Here is a 24,214-nt window from a genome sequence, read left to right on the forward strand (position 1 = left end):
GATTGCAAAGAACCCTGTGTTCCACGCTTGCACAAAACACATTGAGATTCAATATCACTTTGTACGCGAGCTCATCATGGATGGAGAGGTCGACTTGGTGTACTGTCCGACTACAGAGAATGCTACGGACATCTTCATGAAGGCTCTTGGAAGAGGCATCTTCATTGACTTGGCATTGGACTGAAAAAGTAAGTTCACTTGTGGGTGGACATTGAGGGGTGTGTTAGATATCAATGCTCCACTCTCGTGTAACTATGCGGGAACTAGCTAACTCTACTTGTAAGCCCCTCATATGAGGAGAAGTCATTTGAGTAGCTTGGTTATCCAGTACGTCCTATTTTGGACACCAGATGGGAGCCATGTGTGGCCTGATGGCTGGACGGACTTGGCACACTGCCAACTAAGCTACATGCAAGTGCGGGAAGGCATCCCATGATTGACCGCATTGAGGGTAGATGGAGCATTTCTCGAGGCAACCCACTCTCGGGTTGCGGGGCCCGTTTAGAGCCCTAGATGATCTCGGATGGCTTCGGGCCGAACGGGGTCCGTAGGTTAGTTGCTCTATTTTATGCCACAGTTCTATCGTGTGGTCGGTGGCCTATTTCGGGACCGACCCCCAGTCGACCATTTTGGGTGGACTGGGTCGGTCACCCAATTGGGTCCAACCGACTACGACTAGTGGCTATATAAGAGCAAGCCCGTGAAGCCCATTTCATCACTAGCTATAGCAACCCTGATTCCTTAGCATTCAACCTCCATCCTCTACTGTTTCCAGCTTGCCATCGAAGCTTCTTTCACAGGAGCGCACGGCTGGGAGGTAGCGCCATCTATTGTATCAGTTCTACAGTAATCTTTTCAATCCTCCATACTATACGTTTTCTCTCTTGCGTACGAGATCCTGTTATCTATTGAGCACAGACGTTGTATTGTTTTCTTACAAATACAACCTTCAAATCCAACTAAATGCAACATTTTCAACTTATAAAGTCCAGCTGACAGATAAATGGTGAGTTATTACTTTAAAACTGAAGTTATATAGAAAAGCCAAATGTATAATCAGCCCCTAAAAGTTATATACTTGGGTAGTATACAACCAAGTTTTACTCTCCTACATTTTGAAAATAGACCATTATCGTATCTAAGGATGAATAAAAAAGACAATTTACTACTTTTTTCTTTCAAAAAAAACAAATGACTACTTAAGTTCAATTGAAAAGCCGATTGTATTAGAGGGGTGGTCAGCCCCTACAAAAGTATCGGGTAATATATATCCAAGATTCCAAGAGATCAAGTCTAAGATCTTTGAAGGACTTTATATTTATGCAAGGATTCTAGGACAAGGGCTCGACACTTTGCACAATGGGAGCCTTTAGCAACATACTTTGCAAGCTGTGGGTTCTTATAGTATTGAAGGCCTTCCCATAGTTCCTCCTGCAATATGACCATCTTGTGAATGACCTTCTTGGGAACTCTATGTTTCTCCTCCAAGTGATCAATCTCATCTACAACAATCTTGGGTTGCCGAGGGATCCCTTGCGAAATGGCTTTATCAAGCTCAGGAGACAAGCGGCACAAAAAAATGTCATTGCCTTTGTGGCTTTCCATCTTTGTTCCTCCACTGTTCCTTCACTCAGGTTTTAAAACTAGTTTGCTCTCTTGCTATCCAAGCTATAATTGTTCACATATTTTGATCTGTCAAATCAAGCCATCTTGATATGCTCAACAATGTAATCCAATGATATCTTTTCCGTCTTTGAAGACCCGTGTACCGATAGATTCCCCACACATTACATTGATGAATTTGACAAATTAGTTGTATGATAGTTAAGGCTAGAGGAGGTAGGCACTGGCTAGAAGAGACCCATGTTGCAATAAAGAAGTCAACCCTCGTTGTAATAACTTTAACAAAGCACCAGTGCATTAGCATAACATAGCCTCCGATGCGATATATGTAACATGACATCGGGGCATACCGCAATGCGATAGACGTAGCAATAACTTTAATGTAGCATCGTGTAGGGCACTACGTTGCATTAGCCACATCGACATCGCAGCACATTGCATGCATTTTTGTTGGTTTAGCATTAATTGCAACCCCCAAAAAATATAACTTTTAGTAAATCCCAATTAATACATCCCAAACAAGGGAAAATATAAAATCCCAAATAGTATACTAATCCCAAAAAACCACTGAGCTTGTTTTAGTGACAATGACTATGCATGAGGGACCATCTAATTCATAGTTTCAGATAAGCATTCATTTGGAATTAGACTGTAATAATAATGATTGTGCATGAGGAACCATCTAATTCATAGGCTCAGATTAGCATTGAGCTGAAATCAGGAGCTGAAATCAGACTGTAATAATAATGAATTTTCATGGGTAATCATCTAGTTCACAAGCTTAGATTAGCATTTAGTTGGTTCATCTGGCTTTAATAAAGCAATAGTTCTCATTCTTATAATCGAAAGCTATTGTTGTTACAGTCTGATGAACCGACTCAATGCTAATCTGATGTCCTGTTTTGATCTTTCCTTTCTTCAGTTGACTGTAATAACAATAAATTTGCATGAGGGGCCATCTAGTTCACAGGCTCATATTAGCATTGAGTTAGAATCAAACTGTAATAATAATGACTTTCATGAGGGACCATCTAATTCGCATGCTTAGATTAGCATTAAGCTGGAGATATATTGTAAGAACATATTAGACTGTTAGAATTTTTCGATGACCGAGAAATTCTCCCATGGCAAACATCTAATCGCACATCATGGCTACACGATGATGTGTATGACCGCCTACGCTAGGTTTGGCTATCAGCAAGCTGGGTGTATGTGCCACTGCTCCTCCCCCCTCATCCCATTGAATTATTATGATCTTGGCTTCGATGACCAAGAAATTCTCCCATGGCAACCATCTAATTCCACGCCATGGATAGATGATGATGTATATGACCACCTACACTAGGCTAGGCTACCAGCAAGCTGGGTGCATGTGACACCGCTCCTCCCCCCTCATCCCATTGAATTATTATGATCTTGGCTCCAATGATCGAAAAATACTCCCATGGTAACCATCTAATCGCATGTCATGGCTAGACTATGATGTATATGACTGCCTATGCTAGGCTAGGCTACCAACAAAATCTAGTGGGTGGATTGTGTGCTCTTAGTAGTGATAGGCACCCAGAGTCACACAAACTAGCATAAGAAACAAAGGGGAAAAGAGTGGGAGGGCGGCAAGTCTAGCTATTTCAAGGCCTTAAAGGCAAAGAAACAATTCACCACACCCAGGAAAATCCCCTCTCCTACCCCCTTCCATGCTCTCTCCAAGCCCCCTTCCACCCCTGTGATGAATCTTCTACTGCAACCTCAATGCCCTGTCATAATGCTACCCAAGTCATGAGATCCATTGTTTGCCTTGTCTCTCCATCTTGCAACACTCCACCAACCAGCCATAGCCATGGCCAAGGGAGTTGCAGGATGGGGAGCCAAGGAAAATTGGTCGTTGTTGTTCTGTCAAGCACTAGGAGAGAACTCAACTTGGTGATGAGCCTCTCATAATTGAGCACAACCTTCGGCACTAGGGAAGGAGAACTCAACTTGGTGATGAGCTCTAACACACTGAGAGCATGCGCCAGTGTGCTGGAGCTCACCACCAGATTGAGTTTCCTGTCCGCTGTCAAATGTTGTGCTCGATTGAGCTCATCGCCAAGTTGAGTTCTCTCTATTAGTGCCTTGAAAGAAGTTGCTATGAAGAAGGTTATTTTCAATTATGAGGTGCTCATATTGTCCCCTACATATGAGGAGTTTCGGGTCAAATTTGTAAGAAAGTCTTAACTTCTACGATAGCACTACGAGGTGCTCTATTATCCCCTGCATACGAGGTGCTCATATTATCCCCTGCATATGAGGCACTAGGACAAAAGTGTAAGAAAGTGCTAACAAGGGCAGAAAATGACACTAGGTCCTACCACAACGGTGGTGTTGACAAGTGCTAAAAGTGTTTAAAGAAGTGTCATAAAGACAAAGTGCTAGCATCATTGGATGTAATCTGTTTTGTTAAATGTTTGCTTTGGATGTAATTTATTTTGTTTAAATTTCGATGTAATACTATTATCACAAAAACTATCGAATGTAATTTCTTTTGTTTCAATTTCAATGTAGTACCATTATCACCAAAACTATTGTTGTTGTTACTTCGGTAGTGAAAGTGGCTCTAAAGAAGCAGAAATGGCATATTTATGCCCTCGTTTACATTTTACTGCCACCATAGGAATCCTTGCACAAGAAACTATTGAAAAAACTATTGTTACTATAGTGAAAATGGTTCACAAATGCCCTCATTTAGGATTTTCTACAACCAATGAAACTGGTACGATTGCTGCACAAGCAATTATTGAAGAAGGACTAAACTAGCAGACTACATTTTCCTTATCTTGGAGCTAAAATAGCTACAAGAACTAGCAGAAATTGTTGCACAAGGACTAGTAGGACTAAAATAGCTTCAAAATAGGAGTATATTTTCCTTAGTTTAAAACTATAATAACTTCAATAACCACCAGTGCGGTGGTTGCAAGGAAACTTCAAAATAGGAGTATATCCCGAGGGATTCATAGGGGGAAACTTACGATATCACATGAGTGTACAATAGGGGGGTTTTTTGAAATGAGGCATAAGCTTATACATTAGGGGTTGGGCCCCTTTTTATTTTTTCCCAATATTGAATTTAAGCTAGGGGGGCCATGCCATATTTAAGAGGGGGGGATGTAGTATAGGCTACCTTGGGTAACTAGTACGAGCAAGTTTGGTTTTGTTTATGGTTTTAAATAGTCATAGCGAAAGTAATCTAAATTTGATTATTGTGTAATCTAAATGCTTGAGAAAGAACATAGATTTAAGGAAAGGGGGGGGGCAGGCATAATAGAATTTTGGTGGTACCTTATAAGCTTAAATAGGGGTGTTTTATCATCGTACATGGATATTTAATAGGGAGTTCTCTTGAAGTTCATGCACGTAGGTGACGTCCCCCTTTAATGAAGAGTGAATCCCACAGGGAGTATACTCTCCTTGGTTTAGAACTATAATAACTCTAACAAACCAGTGCGATGGTTTAGAACTATAATAACTCCAATAACCAACATGGTGGTTTCAAGGAAACTTCAAAATAGGAGTATATTCTCCTTGGTTTAGAGCTATAATAACTCCGATAACCAGCGTGGTGATTTAAAACTATAAAAGCTCCAATAATCAGCATGGTGGTTGCAAGGAAACTATCATAAATTGCAAATGTCTACATTTTCCTTAGCTTGGAACTAAAATAGCTCCAAGAACGTGTGCAGTGGTTGAGAAATTGTTACACAAGGAGTAATACAACTAAAACATCTCAAAAATAAGACTATTTTCCTTGATTTAGAACTAAAATAGCTCCAACATCTAGCATGGTGGTTGCAGATATAGACCTTGAGGGGTACCCTTTAGAGATTGACATGCCACAGTGGTCTTCATGCCAACATGGTGGTCTCTCCATGCCAACATCATTGCTCAAACCAACATGGTGGTCAACATAATAAAAGATTGTTTTGTGCAGCGATAGATGGTGAAGCTGCATAATGACAGGTGGCAAGGCAAAAGTTTTGTGTGATAGTCAGGCCAACATGGTTGTGCTCAAACTAGCATGGTGGTCAACACAACAAAAGATTGTGTTGCGCAATGAAAAATGGCAAAGCTGTGCAATGACAGATGGCAAGGCAAAAGCTGTGTGATGTAGTCACGCCGAGAAGCAGAGCAACAGTCTCTATGCTCATGGATGAATGCATATCGTGCCATGTGTCAACCTCTACATTGTTGATGATGATAAGATTATGTCTCATTATTATGCTAGTGCGGTAATCATGATGCCGAAAAAACTTTTGACAAGAGCATGGGTCCATGCAAAATTCAAAATCTCACCCACTAACGCATCTCATCGTGGCCCCAAAATGGCCCTGAAAATAGTTTCGCAATTGGCTACACCCAAGCAAACATTGACCCCTTTGGAAATTGCACCTCTGATGATGAAACCAAGCATTTAATTATGGCCATGTAATGATGTTAGGACACCCATGTCCCCACAAGGTATGGAAATGTTTTTCATGTTTATGTATCTACCTTATCAACAATTTGTGTGTGGTTCTACTAGCTCACCACTATCATGAACAACATTCTTTTATGTTGACCTTATAATGAAACTCCAAATTACCATTTGAGTAGCCGTTATGAGATATTGAACCAACTATAGTGTAATGACTTATTTCCTTGAAGAATCTTCTAAATATTCATTACCATGCTATGATGATTGCCATGGCTGCTTGCTATTTTGTAGGTACGATGAAGTTGATGCTATTGTCTCCTTCCAAAATCTATGTTGAACTATGGTATTAAATCCTTGTGCTCGAGCATTCGATTTGCATCAAAATTTTTGAATCATGTTTGTAATTTTGAGATCTAATCGAGTACGCATTTCATATATATATATTTTTTAAAAGAAAGAGGGTTTTATATTACTTCCAACATATACAACTTGTTCAACTAATAAAGATGAACAAAAGGAAACTAAGACAGAAAGAAAAGCAAATCATACATCAGTTATAGAATGAGGGTCTTTGATCTTGGCTTTGAAGTCTCTGATCAAAGACTTGCTATCTCGAAAGACAGCCCATTTTCCTTCTTTTCTAGCCGCCTTTACCTTTGCAAGCTCTGAGGTCTTAGTCTTTAGCTGAGATTTTGTGAGTTCCTTTCCATCCACACACTTAATCCTTTCAGCTTATTCGATTGTCTGACAATCTGAGTTCTTTCATCTTTTGACTCGAAGGTAAGAATTGCATGCGCTCCTACTTTTCCAATATTAAGCTCTAGGTCTTCCAATGCAAGTTTTGGTAAAGCTTTTCTGATTTTCTCACGAGTCTCTTCATAAGAGTCTTCCGCTATAAACCAGTTGTCTGGTAAACCTCCAATCTTGAGCATTCTTGAGTTGCATAGTCTATCAATTTGCTCTTTAACTTCCTTCTGTAGTCGAGTAGACATCTGTGTATCTAAGGAGCTCTTTAGCTCTCCTTTGAGCTTCTCTTGGATCTCTCCCTTGAGCTTCTTTTGCATCTCGTCCATTTGACTAAAGACAGCTTCATCCTGCAAATTACAAATTGCAAGATTATTGGACCTTCTAGAGTGAGGCAACGGGTTGCAATAGCAAGAGGAAGCAGTGGCAAAGGCAGCGGGAGATGAGAGGTAGCAAAGCATGGTGAGAACATAGACGGTGTCATTTATATCCTACATTAAGGTGGTGAAGAAAAGTCCAGAAAGGACACGTGCAATTTATCCCTCCCTCCCATTTATCCCCCCTTCCCCATCTTTCATGCTCTAATGGCATTTTTCACCAACTGGGGGTCCCTATTAGTGCTACTATGGCATTCCTATGAGCTTTGTCATAGTCCAAGGCTTAATTAAGATTGTTGAGACCTTATAGGGCCTCCAACTTCTTTGAGGCTTTGTTTGGTCAATACTCCTTAACATAACTCGCTCTTGATTCTCCCACACAACAAGAGTTTTCTACTTCCAAACTCCCTTCCTCAATCTAGATCCTAGTACCTTCAAGATAACAAGTAGGAAGATACATAAGGATACAAGGATAGCTATGATACCATGTTAGGAAGCAATAGATGAGGGAAAAGAAAGGAGACTTGAGCAATAAAAAATAACAATAAACACAAGTATCAAGATAAAATATATATAACTGACATGTGGATGGGGTTGATACCCTTATCCAATTGTATCCGCTCTACCCACACGCTAATTGTGCATATGAGCCTTACTTAAGATTTCTTAGACCTTATAGGTTTGACCATATGAGACTATAGTGAACATACTTTCTAGGGATTCCTTAAGTGCTTCTAGCTTCAATGAAACTTGGAGCCTCCAACTTTTTTGAGGCTTTGTTTGGTCAATACTCCTTCAACATAACTCGCTTTTGAGATTCTCCCACACAATAAGCGTTTCTACTTCCAAACTCCCTTCATCTAGAGACTTCTACTTTCAAGCTGACATGTAGGAAGATACATAAGTATACAAGGATAGCTCTGATACCATGTTAGGAAGTAGTAGATAGGGGGAAAGAAAGGATACTTGAGCAACACAAAAGAACAATACACAGGTATCAAGATAAAATATATATAACTGACATGTGGATGGGTTTGATACCCTTATCCAATTTTATCCACTCTACCCACATACTAATTATGCATACTAGCTACAATTACTATGACATTGCTATGAGCTTTGTCACAATCCAAGCCTTACTTAAGATTTTTGAGACCTTATAGGATTTGACCATACTATACTATAGTGAACATGCTTTCTAGGGATTCCTTAAGCTCTTCTAGCTTCAATGCTCCAATGAAACTTGGAGCCTCCAACATCTTTGAGGCTTTGTTTGGTCAATACTCCTTCAACATAACTCGCTCTTGAGATTCTCCCACACAGCAAGCATTTTCTACTTCCAAACTCCCTTACTCAATCTAGAGCCTTCTACCTTCAATCTATCAAGTAGGAAGATACATAAGGATATAAGGTTAGTTTTGATACTATGTTAGGAAGATGAGGGAAAAGAAAGGAGGCTAGAGCAGTTCACAAAATAACAATACACACAAGTATCAAGATAAAATATATTAATTGATATGTGGATGGGTTTGATACCCTTATCCAATTGTATCCACTCTACCCACACACTAATTATGCATACTAGCCACAATTAGAAACACTCGTACTAACAACTTCAACAATTATTGACAATAGATTTAACATTGCCACTATGTAGTCTTACCGGTGACTCATGTGTCATGGGGATGTTGCCGATACAATGGTCAACTCCTCTCTCTACTTTGGTTTGGGAGATGCAAGTGCTTGTCAACCACTAGTGTCACTCTAATAGCTTCAAGACCATTGCAATGCACATCCACAAGAGGGAAGGGAATGGGGATGAAGGGGGAGAGAGGGAGAAGGAGTGGGAAGAAAGGGAAGAGAAGAAGAGGAAGTGGCATTCACAATGACACAACAAGGAGTACTCCAACAACTCATGAAAAGAAATAGAGCTTGTTTTCCAAAAGTACAAACAAGTGAAGACCAAACTCAAAATTTTGGTCTTATATACATCTCACGTTTTGAACGGAGGACCACTCTCTCTCATCCTTACACTCTCTCTATTCTCTCTCTCTCTTTACAATTCACTTTTCCCTATCTAGCTCCAAGGCACAATCTCCTATACAAGCTACTCCATGACCTTTACGAGATCCAAAAAATGAAGAATTTGTTAACCAATGCGGTTGACATGCTCCCCCTTATTACACATGATCCATTCTTGGATCACACTCAGTGGAGCATGTTGGATATGATGGTCACTTCCATTAGGGAGTATATGTCTAGTTGTTGTCGAGGAAAGATTTCGCAAAATTGGTGCCCTGACTTTTAGAGGTGGGTGTCATGCATGTCCTTGTAGGTGCAGATATGGTAGCAATGTAGATAACAAACCTAGAGGTACATGCATATGCCTTGCCCTTGTGATGGCCCCTCATTCATATCAAACACAATTTCGGAGTCAAGACGTTCTCTTTGATTGTTTTTTCTCGGTCAACAATATCTCGAAGAAAAATGATAATAAGCTAGAAAAAGTGGATAGTAGCCACTAGGGCAAGATCGGGAACCCCAAGCCATAAGTGTCATTAAAATTCTACTGTTGATAGACGAGATCGGATATCATGGGGGATGGAGGGAATTCAAAGCAAGGAAATTTTAACAACAAACTGGCTAGGTCCACCAATGATGCATTAGCATGTATGTGGGATGGACTATCCAAACTCGGCTCTCACTTGGCTAGCTCCACAATAATGGTCCAAAATTTTTGTTCATTCAAGAAGTGGATTCTTGTTGTCTTTGTGCCAACATGGACTTAGGTAGAAAAGAATGTGTGTAGAGCAGCGGCAAAGCTCCGCTTGTACTTGCAAAGCTAGAAATAATCCCTCTTAGAAATCCAACTTGCAAGTTATACATGCAAGTTCTACATGCGAGTTCTACATGCAACTCCTACATGCAACTCCTACATGCAAGTTCTACATGCAACTCCTACATGCAATTCCTACATGCGAGTTCTACATGCAACTCCTACATGCAATTCCTACATGCGAGTTCTACATGCAAGTTCTACATGCAAGTTCTACATGTGAGTTCTACATGCAACTCCTGCATGCGAGTTCTACATGCAACTTGCAACTCCTACATGCAACTTCTATATGCAAGTTCTACATGTAGAGAGAGAATGTTTTACAATTCCTACATACAGAGAGAGAAGCTCTCCAACTTGTATAAATACCCCATAATGGAATGAAGCCCACACTCTTTGGGGCATTGTGTTGAGTTCTACTTTGGTATTCCAAGCAATTGTCTCAAGTGTCCATGCTTTCTTGCACTCTATGTCCAAAAGCATGTCCTAACCTTGCAACTCCTCCTCCCCTCTCCTCCAACCTTGCAATCCATCCTCTCCCTCTCCTCCTCCCTCCTCCTCCTCCCTTCTCCTCCTCCCTCTTCCTCGTCCTCCCTCCTCCTCGTCCGTCTCCCTCTTCCTCCTCCTCCTCCCTCCCTCTCCTCCTCCTCCCTCCTCCTCCTCCTCCCTCCTCTCTCTTCTTTCCCCCATGCTCTTATACCTTCTTCCTCTCCCACTCCTATGCAACCCCTAAACCCTTAGTTCCTCAACCCTTAACCTCCATGATCTACAAGGGAGACAAGTTCTCCACCATGTACTCTACCTTGAACCTTGGAACCTCTTCTAAACTCTGGAACCTCTCTCTAAACCTTGGAACCTCCTTCTAAACCTTGGAACTCCTTCTAAACCTTGGAACTTCCTTCTAACAGTGGAACCTCTTCTAAACCCTGGAACCTCCTTCTAACCCTTGGAACCTCCTTCTAGCCCTTAAACTCCTCCTAAACCCTACAACCCCCAATGAAGATGAAAGCCTTCATTACCTCAACCATGATGATACACGTTCCTTTTACACATGCATACACTATGTTTGCTTACCATACTTAAACCTACATCTCTCATTGGAATATGACTTGAGGTCCTAAGCTACACGTATGCTACAAATGACAACTCTAATATATCTATAGGTGACAAAAAGCCTCGGAACCGTGCATACTAAAAACACCCTACTCTTCTCGCTGCTGAAGCTGTGGGAAAGAGCCAACATTTGGTGCCGCTGTCGAGGAGACTAGCATCTCAAGTAAAGAGTAAACATACACAGGTATGTGTAAAAAACAAACTACTTTGAACTTTCACGAACATATCACTCAAGAGCTAGGAGAGCTAAAATTTTTCCAACTCAAGTTTTTTTTTAATAAAAAAAGTTGAAACTCTTCATTATCGATTTCGGAAAATGCATGTTTTTTGGAAAAACAGCACCTTAAAGAATAAATCAAGCCATGTGATGGTTGTCAGAGTGTAGAGCTTGAAATTTTGAACATTTCTCCTTTTTACAGAAGCACATTCTAACACAATCACCAAAAGTTATGGGCAATCGATGATTAAGGGTTCTAAATGCCATAACCCAAAAAAAAAAAAAAAACACCTCCCTATTCAAACTTGGACAAATTCAAAGGTGCACATGTGTTTGACTAAGTCCACAACTCCCCCTCCTTCCCTATTAAAGAGCACCCATCCCTCTCATACTTTTTCTTTCACATCTTGCCTCCATCCTCTTCCCCATTCTGAGCCCTACGCAAGACACTCCTCCCTTTCCATCGACCACCACCCTACTCCCATCCTTACATGGTAAGTTACTTCGAGCCCATCTCGCAATGATAACCTAGCCATCCACCCACCGTCCATTGGTCCTCAACAATCTCGTTACATTGAGAAAGACTTGGAGAGTGTTTAGGTGACCATCTCTTCCTCCCTTTGGATTTTCGTCAAAGTTTTCCATTTTCCGTCAAAGTTTTTCGTTCGTCAAGTTTTTTCTTTTTTCTTTTTTCCCCATCCCCCTCCTCCATCTCCCCCTCCACCCTCCACCCCTTCCATCTCCACCACCCCCCCTTTTTTTCCCCCTCCCCCTCCTCCATCTCCCCCTCCACCCTCTACCCCTTCCATCTCCACCACCCCCTTCCATCTCCACCACCCCCTTCCTCCCCCCCATCTCCACCACCCCTTTCCCCCCCCCTTCTCCCTCCACCACCACCCTTTCTTCCCCTCCTCCATCTCCACCCTCCACCCCCTCCTCCACCACCACTCTCTTCCCCCTCTTCTCTCTCTTTCTCTCTCTCTCTACCCCTCCTCTCTCTTCTACTCCTCTTTCTGTCTTTCCCCCCTTCTCTCTCTTCCCCCCCCCCCTCTCTCTCTCTCTCTCTCTCTCTCTCTCTCTCTCTCTCTCTCTCTCTCTACCCCCTCTCTCTTCTCTCTCTCTCTCTACCCCCCCTCGCCGGCCGCTCCTCCCCTAAAACTACCTAATAGAATATATTATAGCAAGGGCCTAAGCCCTTGCTGTAGTTGCCAAGGGCAGCGGTGCCTGCACGTAGCACCCCTGCCCAAGGTGGAGCTACCAACAACGTCGCCCACCCTGAGCCCCGCCTCCCCGCCAATGCCTCGTGCCCCACGCTCCACCTCCTCCACCTCCACCCTCCGCCGCCCTCCCTAACTCCTCCACCCTCCCTAACTCCTCGACCCTCCCTAACTCCCTCTACCACACCTCCAAAACCCACCCCTCCCCTCCACCCACCCCTCTAGCCGCCGCCATGCAAAGCCCCCCCCCCCCCCCCCCGAATTTTTATTTTTTGAAAAAAACACACCCTAACCTAACCCTAAATCTAACCCTAGGTTAGTTTAACCTAGCTTAGGTTAGTTTAACTTAGGTTAGGTCAATCTAACTTAGTTAGATTTAACCTAGGTTAGTTTAACTAACCTTCAATTTAGTAACTAACTGAAGTTAGTGAAAGTAGTTAGGTTAACCACCCAGTTACAGTTAACTGAGGAGGATATAGGCTAGTCAGACTAACTAGAATTAACTTGGTTCAAACCCTTCAGTTGGACTTAAAGTCTATTTACACCAACCTTACGACCAAGCCGCCCCCCCCCAAAGGCCAATTTCACCCCTACTTCAGCACTTCGTATCGCGCCCGTTTGGGACCCAAACTAGGCCCCGTTTGAACCATAATTTCACACACAAAAACACCATGCTATGGGGCATTTTTCCAGCCCAATACATACCATTTTGGCATCCTTAGCACTCGCTCATTTGTGTCCCTGTGCGGGCCTCATTTCGCACAAATTCATTCGTATCTTTATGCTATGACGTCCTATTGATGATTCATTTGCACCGGCACATTTCCCTACACACGTAGGACAATCTTAGGCAATTATTAACATGACGGTCCCTACAAAACTAACACCACTCTAACTCTCAAACAAAACTACATCAACACCCGCACTTGCAGCAGCAGAGACACACTTTGCAAATCTCGCCCAATCTGCATGTAGCTACATTCTGACTAACGCCTCTGACTCCAACGCTCGCCAAATCCGTATACAACTCCACTGCAACCACCACCCCCGACAATCCTCTACCCCGAATCCCCCCCTGAAAATCAAGCAATTCCTCCACACCACAACATGGTTGGATGCCATCACGACAATGATGGGGATATCAACCTTGATGCAGAGGCTAACAATTTCTTTAATCAAAGAAATAATAACAATCAAGGCAGATGCCCCTTGGGAAAATTGGAACTTCCCAAATATAATGGTAGGGGAGATCCACAGCCCGATTCCTCCAGCATTTTGATGCCGCATGCTGAGCAGGTGGAGATCAATCTCATGAAACCAAGATGGCTTGGTTTCCAATGGCCTTAACTGATGAAGCGTCTGAATAGTACCTAGACCTTCTAGTGGAAGAGCTTGTCACATGGGACTTACTTCAAACAGAATTTAAACGACGCTTTCAAATAGAAAGGCTACAAGATGATCCCACCCTCCAACTAAGCAAGATCAAATAAGGCCACCAAGAAGATGTACGCACGTACCTGAGTAAGATGAAAAGATTAATCGCCAAATGTGACCCATGTCCCAATGCAAAGTACCTCACAGCCTAGTTCATTGCAGGACTAAGAAAGAAAATCCGAAAGGATATGAAAAAGATTAGCAGCTATGAAATGTTCAGTGCTGCTCATGCAGCAACCATTAACATCGAGGATGGCATGACCGCCTCTGACACTAGCAGAGATGACAGTAGATCTAGTGCACAAGATAAGCACTCAAAAAAGGGCAAATCCAAGTCCACTGCAGAAACATCAAATGAAGATTGCCTAAAGGCCATGACCATGAAGTTGAAAGAAGACATGATGCAGGCCATGGAACAAAAACTTCACTTGTCTCAGTCGCCAACTCAAACATATCCATGATGAGAAAATGTCTGGTGTCCACACTACATGGCCAATCATACAACAAATGAGTGCCCGGTCCTAAGAGCCAAGATCAATGCACAAGCAAATCCACCACCAAGGTTGTGGTGCCATATCTGCGTCGTCGATGGCCATGATGAAAACAGTTGCATCTTCAACATGCACAACAACCTACCTCGACCTCAACAATACCAAGCGGCACCCATGCCAGTCTTGTTACGTCAACTGTAATACCGTGACATCGGTGTAACGAGGAAACCATGAGGGCTTGACAATACTTACCCGTGTGGCTAATGAGGGCTAGGGTCTAGGGGGAAATCCTAGGCCTAGGCAATTAATGGAAGGGTGCATTAGTTGAACCTAAAGGGGGGTTTAATGGTAAGGTCCACTTGGATACATGGCACCATGAGTGTTGGCCACTTGGGAGGTATTGAGCAAGGGGGAGGATTCTAGAAAGAGAGCTCCACATGGTAAGTAGGAAAGGGCGAACTCGATAGGGGGTTCACAAAAACAAGAGGGAGCTCACGGGAGTCCGCGGTTGGGTGGAAAACGAGCAGAAGCCCTCAAGGACATAGGTCTTATATCATTGAGCAGAAGCCCTAGAGGACACAGGTCTTATATCATTGGTATTAGAGCCTCCTTCCGAACCTGAGGATGGAAATCGCTGCTGTGAATTGAGTGGGTGTCTATCTAGTTGGGTGAAGCGGATCACTTCTACGAGCAGGAGCTACCCGAGAACTCGTATAATGGATATGCTCCTGGAGTATGGGCGAATTGCAAGGCTTCAGCTTATGGCCACCTATTGTAAGTAATCGTGGAAGGCAAGGATCAATCAAAAGAGAAGGCCACCAGATTTGCATCGGGAAAAGCTACGATAGCCATGAAGACGAATGGACAAGTGGAATGGGTTGCAGAGATGTGTAGCGGAAGCATGGACTGTATGTGCAGTACAATTCCCCACGTTCTGGCATAGCCCATTTAGTTATATCTGCTTCATCACAGAAACACTAAAGTCTATTAAAAAGAGGACTTTGGTTGTGGGCGGGCACAGCGATAACCTTCTGAAACGTGCCGACGCACAACAACGTAGTTCTAGATTCGTACAAGAAGAAAAGTTCAGCATACATTTGCACAGTCTGGCGCACCATGTCCCTAGCCTCTGCTGTTATGAGCATACATTCAATTGATAAGGGGAAACTAGGCGATGCGACTCGAATTTACATCATAGTTTTCGAAAGGGCGTTTGCAGGCCAGGTCATACAAAGTTCTTAGACTTTGAAGAAAGCCACATCATTTTTTTTCAAAGGTCCTAAGATCCTTTGTCACCCCTCTTAGAATCTATATCTAAGTCTAGCCTCACTAATCTTAAAGAAAAGGAGTTGAAAGCGACATGGTGGAGATCAAAGAAGGGAATCAAAGCTTGTGTTGAGGAGTTTAAAGTCGAAGGAAGTAAAAGAGCAGAGTCAAAAGACGAGTTCATGAATTAAAAGAAAGCAGAATGACTTCAAAGACAAATGCAATGCCTCGAACAAATATCAGGGAAGTGGGCACTACATTTTTTTCTCTCTGACATAAAGCGTTTCGCTTTATAAATTTTGGAAAATTTATGTCTTTAAAATGACAACTCCAAAAAGGGGGGATGATATGATCAGAGAAGCCGAGGAAAGGGCTAGAAATGGAAAAGCAATAGTTAGAGAGGAAATACATGAGGAGGTACAAACTAAAACTCAAAAGGATAATGTAGAAATGGAGGATATTGGTTACGGTGATTATGGAATTCCGTATGCAGAATTCACTAAACTTGAAACTCGAATGCAAAATATAGAAACACAGTTAGGGGTTATCAGTGAAACATTAAAAACCCTAGCTGAAGCTATAACAAAGATAGCTGATTCTCAATCAATATCTATTATTGAAAAATCACCGATTCCTCCTAATCAAGTTGAGAGGTCTACCTCTCGACTTAGAGAAACCTCGAACATCCTTAAGGACTTAAAACCGCCAATTTTCAATGGGGAAGATAATACGTTCTTGCAAAAATGGCAAGACTTTCATCGACTCAGGAATACACCTCCTAAAAATCAAGTCGTGGAAGCAAGTCTTTCCCTTGGAAATAAAGCCTATAAATGGTGGATGAGCCTCAGGGAGAGTGATAAAATTCCTAGATATTGGACTGAGTTTGAACAAGCCTTCCTAAAAGAGTTTTTACCGAAAAATGAATTAGAAAGAGCATGGGAGGCTTGGGACATTTGCACTATGGGTAAAAACACTCTAGTCGAATTATAGGGAGGCAGTCCTTAAGCTGAAGGGAATTGATGAATTCCAAAAGATAAGGGGTTTGGTGAGAGGTCTCAAAGACACTTATAAGGTTGAGGTGAAAAGAAATTCTCCAAAAACCTTTGAGGAAACTATTAAGTATGCCCAAATATATGATGATATGACGGGGAAATTCAAAATTGGAACTTCGGAGCAAACAGGTTTTGTTCCAAAGTTCAATAAATTTTCCAATTTGAAAAGGAAGGGGCACTTTAAGAAGGAGGTTCCTCAGGCACCACCTAAGAAACCTCAAACACAAAATTATCCTCTCTTGAAAAAAGAGGATTATGAAAGGGCCAAGCAAGAAAATCTTTGCTTCAAATGTCTGGGCAAAGACCATGCTGCTTGGAACTGTCCTAAAAACAAACCAGGGTAAGCTAAAGCCCCAAATAGACCTCCACCAAAACAAGTGTATGTGGTGCAAGTGTTACTGCTTAATGGTACTGAAAAGTACACTGAGGTAGAGGTCTATCATGAGGATAGCACCCACATGTGCTGTCTATCATCAGCAATGTGGCAGCCCACCTTTGGTCCTCATGATTTAATGAGGATGCATGGAAAAATTAAGGGGCAAAGAGTAAGAGTGATGGTTGATGATAGTGCAACACATAATTTCTTAAACTACTCGTTAGTTAAGAAATTAAAATTGCCTGAGAGTCCCAGTGCCCATAAATATGTGGTCTCTTTGATGAAGGGCAGTGATAAAAAGGTTTGGGACACCATGATATATGGTGTAGAGATGGATATTCAAGGCTATTAGGATGCCTTGGATTTCCAAATCATGCATCTCGACCGAACAGATGTAGTGCTTGGTCGAGAATGGTTGTATAGTCTTGGGCATAGCTTACAGAGGAGTTATCTTAATAAGTCCATTATGTTTGAAAAAGAGGGTAGAGTCTTTCAGATTCAAGGAGAACATGATGTGCCTAACTCTCCTCTTATTTGTTCGATGGAATTGGAACGACTACTACACCAAGAACAATGCAAGGTATATCTTTGTGAACTTACTTTTATTGGTGATTTTATGTCTTTTGCATCGGAAAGAAGTAATGTTGTTTTTGATAATGTTAAAAAGTATAAATCTTCTTTCAATGATTTAATGTTTGAATTTAAATATGTTTTTCCGCTTGACTTACCTGATGGTTTACGTCCTGAGAGAGAAGTAGATCATAAAATAGATTTAATTCCTGGATCTACCCCTGTTTGTAAACCCCCATATAGACTTAGTCAAACGGAGAAACGTGAGGTCGAAAGACAGTTAACAGAATATCTTAGGAAGGGCCAAATCCAAACAAGTAGTTCACCTTGGTCTGCACCAGTTTTACTGGTAAAGAAAAAGGATGGTACTATGCATTTATGCATAGATTACCGAGCACTAAATAAAATCACCATAAAAAATAAGTATCCTATGCCTCGCATTGATGAGCTCTTTGATCAATTGCAAGGGGCAAAATACTTTACTAAAATTGATTTAAGATCAGGATATCATCAAGTACGAATTAGGGAAGAAGATGTCCCTAAGACATCATTTCGTACTAGGTATGGGCATTATCAATTTAAAGTAATGCCATTTGGATTAACAAATGCTCCAACAACTTTCATGACACTTATGAATAGTGTCTTAAGGCCATATCTAGGAAAATTTGCTGTAGTATTTCTAGACGATATCCTTATTTATAGTAAAACTAGAAAAAAACATTTGGAACATTTGCAAAAAGTGTTCCAATTGCTTAGAGATAATTTGCTCTTTGCAAAAGAATCCAAATAAGAATTCTTTGCAAAAGAAGTGAAATACTTAGGACATATAATATCCCAAGAAGGGGTTCGTATGGACCCTGATAAAGTAAGGGCCATATTGGAATGGCCACATCCTACAAATCTAGAAGAATTACAGATATTCTTAGGTTTGTCAGGATTCTATAGGGGATTCATCCAAGATTACGCTAAGATTGATGTTCCGATGATGGACCAGCTTAAGGGGAAGGGAAGCACCTTCATATGGGATGAACCTCAAAAGAGAAGTTTTGAAAAATTAAAGGTAGCTATAGCGGCAGCTCCTGTCTTAAAAGTAGTGGATCCCAATGAACCATTCGTGGTTGAGACAGATGCCAGTGATTTTGCTATTGGGGCAGTACTTATACAAAAAGGTCAACCAGTGGCTTTTGAAAGCAAAAAGCTAGATCGTGCCCAATGGAATTACTCAGCATATGAGAAGGAACTATATGCTATAGTCTATGCTTTAAAGAAGTGGAGGCACTATTTATATGGTGCAAAATTTGAGATCATCTTTGATCAAGAAAGCATTAAATGGATTTGTAATCAGCCAGAGCTTAAAGGTAGAAAAGCTAGATGGGCTGAGTTAATGCAAGAGTTTGATATACAATTGACATATAGGAAAGGGAAGTTTAATGTGGTAGCAGACTCTCTTAGCCGAATGCCGATTGTTAATGAATTGAGTTTTACTCAATTTCAGAATGATTTCCTAGAGTCCTTAAAAGGGAAATGTGAATTTGATCCTCACTTCTCTGAAATATGGAAAGCAATTAAAAACAGGGATCCAACTAATCGAGAGGCTTTCACTGAGGAGTCGCATGGAAATGGTGACACACCACAGGTTGGTGATAAAGGACTCAAGTGGAGAAAATATACTATTGAAGATGGCTACCTACTCTACAAGGGCAGAGTATGTGTCCCAGATGATAATGACATTAGGCGCCAAATCCTTTTTGAATGTCATCATAGTCCAAGTGCTGGACACCTAGGAATTCAGAAGACATATGTACTTCTGAAAAGACAATTCTTTTGGCCTGGAATAGTTAGGTAAGGACGTCCAAGATTATGTATTGAAGTGCCAAAAATGCCAGGTCAATAAGGCTGAACGCCTTAAGGTAGGAGGTCTCCTACACCCATTGGAGATTCCATCTGGCAAATGGGAAAGCATCTCCATGGATTTCATTGTGGGACTACCGAGGACACAGAGGGGGCACAACTCTATGTGGGTAATTGTGGATCGGTTGACCAAGATGACTTATTTTATTCCTGTCAATGAAGATGTTAAAACTCCAGAATTAGCTAGGCTATTTGTGGAGCATATCTATAGATTGTATGGGCTACCAGCCGGTATTGTTAGTGACAGAGATAGCAAATTTAACAGCCATTTTTGGAGGGCTGTGTTTAAGAGATTGGAAACTTCATTGAATATGAGCACCGTGGACCATCCACAGAGTGATGGTCAAACTGAAAGAGTCAATCAGATCATTGAGGATATGCTTCGAGCATATGTAAATAAACGGCAAACTAATTGGGAATAGTATTTGCCCATATTAGAATTTGCATATAACAGTGCCAAACATTTAGCTACAGGTTTTAGTCCATTCATGATGATGTATGGATTTCAACCTAGAGCCCCAATGACAGTGGGACTTGAAAAAGAGAAGGTTCAAGCGGCCAAAGACTTTCTTGAGGATATGAATCAAATGCTTAAGTTAGCTAAAGATAGCATAAGAAGAGCTCAAGATAGAGCACAAAGTTATGCAAACCCCCACCGTAGAAAGTTGGAGTTTGAAGTAAATGAGAAAGTCTACCTTAAGGTACTTGAATCTTCAGAATCTCTAAAAACAAGTAAATGTTTGAAGTTATCTCCTAGGTATTGTGGACCATTCACAATACTTAAGAGGATTGGAGAACTTGCTTACAAATTAGCCTTACTTGAGGGATGTAGAGTACATCCAGTTTTTCATGTTATTAGGCTAAAAAGAAAATTAGGAGATGATGATAATCTCATTGGAAATGAAGTCCTAGTTGAACTTATTGAACTTGCATCTTTACCACATGAACCAAAAAGAATTTTAGATACACAAGAAAAAAGAATGCGACATAGTATATGGAAAGAATGTCTGATTAAGTGGAAAGATAGATCTGAAGAGAGTTCAACATGGGAAAAGGTAAGCAATCTCCAAAGGAGGTTTCCCAATTTTGTTTTCAAGGACGTAAACAATTCTTAAGGGGAAGGGAATGTTACGTCAACTGTAATACCATGACATTGGTGTAACGGGAAACCATGAGGGCTTGACAATACTTACCCGTGTGGCTAATGAGGGTTAGGGTCTAGGGGGAAATCCTAGGCCTAGGCAATTAATGGAAGGGTGCATTAGTTGAACCTAAAGGGGGGTTTATTGGTAAGGTCCACTTGGATACATGGCACCATGAGTGTTGGCCACTTGGGAGGTATTGAGCAAGGGGGAGGATTCTAGAAAGAGAGCTCCATATGGTAAGTAGGAAAGGGGGAACTCGATAGGGGGTTCACAAAAACAAGAGGGAGCTCACAAGAGTCCGCGGTTGGGTGGAAAATGAGCAGAAGCCCTCGAGGACACAGGTCTTATATCATTGAGCAGAAGCCCTCAAGGACATAGGTCTTATATCAAGTGTACAGGCAACCGACACTTGCACAAGCACCCCCAGCTCTGAGGCAAAATCGTGTTCCTGTTTGGACACAAGTCCCACAACTACTCAAGAATCCGAATCCACAACCATATCCAAGAGCACCAAATCCAGCTCCTCAGGCAGTTCCAATACATCAACTACAAGCCAAGAAAGTAGACTCGTCATTTGAGTATGAAACAGAGTACCCAGTGTACTATGTAGAAGGTGCAGAGGGTCTAATACCAGTTTATGCAAATCAAGTACGTCCCAACACATATCAAGCACCAATCAAGTACTACGGTTGTGGAGAAAATCATCGGATCGCAGAGTGCCCTCATCGTGGTAGCCCCGCTACTTTCCAACCACTCTACAAAGATTGTGGCATAGGACATGCCTGTATGGATTGTCCCATGAAAAATAAAATCCCACAACAAATAGAGGTTAAGCTTGATGTCCCAATCGGCATCATTGGGGTGGACCATCAAAGTCTGGGTCTGCGACAAGTGTAATATCACAACCTGTAAATGTAATTACATGCCAACAGAAAGAGGCCACCAAGGACCCTAACATTCCAATCCAACCAAAGCGACTTCTTAAAAAGAAAGCACAAGTGGCTCCACCTCCACCAAGCAATGAGCAGTTGAGCTCATCCACATCAACTCCCAAGCCTCAAATAAAAGAAGCTCCATACCCAAATGCAGAGGTGGAGAAGGCTTGTTTTCAGGCACTTCAACAATGGGTACAAAAGGAACAAGCTCAATTTAAGGTTGAGAAACAAGCTCAATTTGAGGATGAGAAACAAGCTCAAGACCCAATCCATGACTTGGCCCCACAAAGTATTGATACTGTACTCGAGCCTGTGTTCCAACAACAGACTCAACATAATGTACCACCACGTCAACTTGAAGGAGCCACACTCTCTAGCATCTTGAGTTGCCCTGTGTCAATTCCCATTGGAATCCTCCTACTCCCACCAATGCAAAAGGCTAATTTCAACATACACCTTGCCGATGATTCACGGGCTAAACCCTTGGGAATAGTAAATGGTGTGTCCACGGATCTAGGAGTCTGCTTTTCCCTTCAATTCACAATCTTGGATCTTCCCAAAAAATCCTATCAAATCTTGCTGGGACGTCCTTGGTTACAGGAAGCATCAGTCCTCCATGACTAGGGAACTGATAAATTGACAATCCAGAATTGTGACAGCGCAGTCAAGGTGAAGGTGGGAACATGAGCTATAAAACCAATTGTGCCTAGAGCATTGGATGACACATCTTCCACGACAATCTCAAGCAAATCAGCTCCCTGGCAACAGCATGCCATAGCAAGTGATTCACAAAGCAATGTCAATAACTGGATACAAACGTTGGCAACCATCGACAATTACCATTCATTAGACCCCATCTTCTCACAAATAGATGCTAAGGTGCTACAGGTAGATCCTCCACTCACAGATGAAGAACCAATCGATCTAGAGGTCGCATTCTTTATGGCTGACCTCGAGTGGAATAATGAACCTATACCAATGATGACTCAGATTTTCCTTGGGACCTTGAAACAAAGGCTGAGAATGCTGAAATTGAAGATCAAATCTTTGATAATGACTAAGCCATTCTACATGCCCTAATGGCAGTCGAGCTCCCAAAAGTTGAACCTCCAAAGTTGAATAACAATAGAAGATCCCGTAAGAAAGCTGAAGGAGGAAATCATAGAAAAGCCAAGGCCGAATACTTCAATGAATTTGAACGAGTCCAAACAAGGATCGTCGAATTGTATCTTGCAAAGCCAGATCCCTCAAAATTAGATCCACTGCCTCTAGAATGATCCCCTGAGAATGCATAGCAAATGAACCCTTACTTGGAAACACCTTACCAGTGGAAAAGTTACCCCACAGTTTCTAGCGTAAGAAGTTTCGAAAATATAAGCCACATGTGCGGATGAAGCTCGCGATCAAGAAACTTTAGAAAAAGAAAGTAAAAAAGAGCCTAACAAATTGGTAAATGAAACTATGCCACCCAGTACACATGGCACATGTCAGGCTAGTTCAACACCATCAGAGGCCGATCTTCGAGAAGTGCCAGAATACTTTAAAAATTACACACGTGGCAGTGTGCCAATAGCAATGCCAAGACCACTAAGAGAATCTGAAGTTCAAGAAATTGATAGCATTGGAGAAACTCCAATCTATGAGGGACCGGCAAAAACATGTTCAATAAACCTCGCCCTTGAAGGGGAGGAAGAGAAACTGGTTTTCATTGGGAAATAGCTTCGACAAGAAGATGAAACCAAACTTAAAGCACTCCTAATGGAATACCATGACTGCCTAGCATGGTCATACAAAGAGATTAAAGGAATTTCACCAGACATGGTAGTACACACGATACCTATAAGGGAAGGTACCCACCCTAATGTATGTGAACCTTATTGCACAAATCCTAAGTATGGCACCATGGTTTATGACGAGCTGGAAAAACTCCTAGATGCCGGATTCATCTACGAGATAGAGCACACTGATTGGGTTTCACCCATCGTCATTGTGCCTAAATGCAAGAAGAAGCTCAGATATGCGTAAACTTAAAGAATGTGAATGTCGCCACAATTAGAAATCACTATCCCCTACCCTTAACAGAAACAGTTTTGGAAAAGGTGGCAGGTTCAGAAATATAGAGCTTCTTGGATGGCTTCAGTGGCTATAACCAAGTGCAAATTGCTCCTAAAGACCAATCAAAAATAGCATTTGCTACAGAATGGGGTATTTTTGCATATAGAATCATGCCATTCGGCCTTTGTAATGCCCCAACCACATTCCAGCGAGTCATGTTCACAGCTTTCAAGTCATTTTTTAATAAGTTTTTACAGGTGTTCTTGGATGATTTGTGCATCCATTCAAACAAAAAGACCACTTCAAATGTCTTGAAGCAGTACTAATCAAATGCAGGGAGTACGACATCTCCCTAAATCCAACAAAATGCCACCTCATGGTCACCCACGGAGTTGTTTTGGG

Source organism: Dipteris shenzhenensis, chromosome 8 (assembly GCF_047967505.1).
Source record: "Dipteris shenzhenensis isolate YYH24624 ecotype China chromosome 8, Dip_SZ_1.0, whole genome shotgun sequence".
NCBI classification, from domain to species: domain Eukaryota; kingdom Viridiplantae; phylum Streptophyta; class Polypodiopsida; order Gleicheniales; family Dipteridaceae; genus Dipteris; species Dipteris shenzhenensis.